Consider the following 4046-nt stretch of genomic DNA (forward strand, 5'->3'; position numbering starts at 1 on the left):
AGTATCTTATAGGTAAATACCCAGCTCCATTCACTGAATCTGAGACAGGACATTTGAACGTTTATTTCATGATGGTTTTTCTTTCTCTCTATCCCTCTGACCTACAGGTCTTGAGTAGTATCTGTCAGACACAGCTGGTAACGAGGAATTTATATTTTTTTTTTTTTGAGCCCCTGGAGGGGATTTTTTAATTATTTTTATAAGACTACAAAAACTATTACAAAAAAAAAGGAAGGGGAACTACATATACAGGATAAAGTAAAGAACCCACTACTAACTAAAAACCCAAGAGAGTTGATCATTCCACTAGCTTAATTACATCAAGTCTTCCCTTCATTTAAATAATTATAAACTGAGTCCAACATTTCTAATACCTTTTCTAACTTAACTTCCAACATTTCTAATACTTTTTCTAACTCAACTGTCTAAGAACAGTACCCCCAATCATCCCATTTCAAAGTTCTCAAAGGCACAATTCAGAGTCCTTCAGCCTTCACTTCTCCTTTCCCCGTCTCTTCCACAACTTGTAAGGACTTTTTGGGGCTGCTGCCCCTTGCTCTGACAGAGAGTCTTCTCTGGAAGCACCCGAGTCCAGCTCGCCACTAGACTTGCTGTCCTCTTCTTTTTTTCCATCCTCTGGCCTTCCTCAATTCTATCTTTTGTTGAGCTTACTGTACTGGAAGCATGCTTCAGGGTTAGGTGTTCTGGACAAAAAAAGGCAGTTTTTAAAGCATGTATTGATCACTTGTTAACATACTCTGGGACTGAGAAATCTCTCTGAAATCTGTGTAGATCATTGCAGAAAATGCAATTTATTCCTTATATTCTTTCTTTATATCCTTTATTCCATATATTCTGCTTTGTAGTTCAGAGCCTTGGACTTTTCTTTTCTTGATTACATTTCAATTTTCTATAGTTACATCCCAGCCTGCTTTTCCTAACCATGGGACTCTGTGAATGTTAATTCCCCCCCCTTCTGATCTCAAATATATGTCAGCCTAGAGAGGATCCACTCCATACATATGACAAAGTATGTTACATTGAGGTCTATAAAACATGTGCTAGAATAAAAATGAGTTAGTTTTTCAGATGCCACAAGACTCCTATTGGTTTTCGTAGCAATGGACTGAAACAATTACCCTTCTGGAACAGTTTCCATCGGTCCCAAACAGCAACTAAGCTGAACAGCCTGTTTTCAACCACAGACCCACACAATTAACAGAATTGGTAGAAAGCAAATAATTTCTGGGAAAAATCTGTGCCTGGAGTTGTCACACTGGAATCTGCAGAATTGATTCCACACTTGTGGAATGTTTCTTATTAATGATTGGGGGAGGGGAATTAACATTTTTAGAACTGAAAACTTATGCCATGCAGATTTCCAATTTTCACTTGAGTGCAAGGCAGTGCAAAGAATGAAAATGGATTCTAAAATCCACCATAGCTCTGTGATCTTGTCTAATCCCCCCCCCAAATCATGCATTTTCTGTCCCTTGTCATTATGAAGTTTCCAGCCCATGAGGGCAGGGCCTGTTCTCAAAAGCCAGACAACAGGGGGGAGCCAAACATGATTCCAGATGGATCTTTCTGTCTCTCTCCCTGGCTCTGCATCTCATTTACAGTGTCCCTTCTACTCATTTTTGTTTGCTTTGATTTTCATGAGATCTTCTAGTGCTGCCTTCTTTGAGTTGTCATTTCTCCTACGGTTGTCAACTCTGGCTTGTGAAATTCCTGGATATTTTGGGTAGGACCTATGGAGGGGGGGGTTCTATTATTAGAGAGTCAACATGGAATGTTTCCTTCAGGAGTTGATAAGTAGTAATCAATAAAAATCGGGATCGCTACACGCTCAGGTAAAGCAAATATTGTGAAACAAATTGTTTTCAGTGCGCAGTATTCGTTGCATGTGAGTGATTATAGAAGAAAATTGTCTACAGAATTACTACAGTAAACATTTTTGCAACTTATCTTTATTGACTCTTCATTGTTTTTGTCACGGATGTTGTTTTTGGTATTCCACTTCCTCCCGTGATCTCTCATTTTTGGTTCCCACCTGGAGGTTGACAACCCTAGCTGCATATCATAACATCTCACAGTTCATAATCTTTGCCTTCCTGAAATTCTAAATTGTGCTCCAGTTTACATAAAGAATGGCAACATACCTGAAATATTCCTGTTAACTCTCCCTGCTTAACTGCTTCCTCATTCCATAACAAATGTGAGTGCAGTTGCCAATCTTTAAAATCCCTTTCCCCCTGCAATCTCCATTTAATAACAATGGAAGCATAATCTACAGGTTTCACTGCACTTCTCTCTACTTTCTGTCTTTTAAGTACCACCAGTAAAAAAAATCAGTTCTCCAATGTGCCTTATGCAAAGAGGGAAGAAAAAGGTAGTGGCTTGATGGAAAGTGCTATCAAGTCACAGCCAAATTACAGCATCCCTACAGGGTTTTCAAGGCAAAAGTCATTCAGAGGTGGTTTGCCATTGCCTGCCTCTGTGTAGCAAGCCTGGACCTCCTTGGTGGTCTCCCACCCACTTACTAACCAGTGCCAACCTTACTAACCAGTGCCAGCCTTCTGAGATGTTATAACTATATATACTCTCGGTATGTACTGAGCCAAATAAATACCTGAAAAAATACCTTAAATACCTTTTGGATGTTTATTCAGCCAAATACAGTATGAATGAAGTAGCCAAACCCGAATAAAAGCCGATATTATTCAGCTTTTACTTGACCATGGCTAATTGCTGAGCTGTGCTGCCACTGCGGCATGACTCAATGAATTCAGAAGGCATTTAAAGTTTAAATGCCTTCACTTCACTCCTTGAGTTGTGCCACAGTGGCGATATGACTCCAGGAGAGAAGTGAAGGCATTTAAACTTTAAACACTTAATTCGTGAATACCAGTAAAATACAAATAGACCCGAACTTGAAAAAAACTCAATTTTTTTGCACACCCCTAGTTGCAACTATTAGGTTAGACTAGGCAATAATGGCTTGAATTGTATGCATAATGGTTATTTTTGTGCCCTAGATAGTCTCTGCCATGAAAAGCACTTGTGCCAGCATTTCCATTTTAGCAAGATCACTAGTCTTGTGCAAATATAAGTGCTAGTGTAAGAGCATGGTTGCTGCATGGCACAGACTGCCTAACATGCATGGAATGTTTTCACAGAATCCAAGCCAAAATTGCATTCTAAAGAACACAGGGCCAGTGATGGGTTTGTGGCCCAGCAACGTTCCTGCAAATGTGACTTTTTTTGTAAAACCTTCTAGGCCCCGGTCACATGGGCCGGATAACACCGGGGGGGGGAGGCGTGGCTAATTCTAATTGCTCCGGTGCAATTAGAGCCGCCAGACGTGATCCAGTGCATCGGCGGCAAACCATGGGTCTTGTCCTCCCTGCCCGCGCATTAACGAGGAGGAGGAGTCCGGAGGCAGCCCGTGGCAAACCATTTGCCACTACATACGAGGTACTGGTTTTTTATTGCGCTTTTTCAGTGGTATGCCACGGGTTGGCCACGGGTGCGCTCCACTTGCCAGATGTTGCAGTGTGATCGTGCCCCGATAATCTGCCCACCACCTAAATTTGCTATGTGACCGGGACCTAGGTTCTGTTTGTTTGGCTGCCACAATTCACACAAACATGGTAACCAGATTGCTGCAGCCATACTGAGAGCCCCATGGAGGGACACCAGTACTTGCAAACTATCTCTGAGAAACCACAAATATGCCTGCAGTTCCCAATCCTCTACTTATTATAGTTGTATCCATTACTCCTTAGAATGACCATCCAGTCTTTGTTTAGGAAGCTTGTTTCACCTACAGTGGCTTTATCATCTCTCCTGCTTCTCCCTATTCATTGTTCCCTCCCCTCAATGCCCCATATTATAAGCATGAAACACTGGCTGTTGCTGAAGCCTGTGAACTTGATTGTAAAAAGGTAAAGGTAAATGTTCCCTTGCTCGAAAGCCAGTCGAATCTGACTCTAGGGTTGCGGTGCTCATCTCCATTTCAAAGCCGAAGAGCCAGCGCTGTCCGA

This window comes from Gekko japonicus, unplaced genomic scaffold (genome assembly GCF_001447785.1).
Source record: "Gekko japonicus isolate JY-2015 unplaced genomic scaffold, Gekko_japonicus_V1.1 scaffold2878, whole genome shotgun sequence".
Taxonomy (NCBI): domain Eukaryota; kingdom Metazoa; phylum Chordata; class Lepidosauria; order Squamata; family Gekkonidae; genus Gekko; species Gekko japonicus.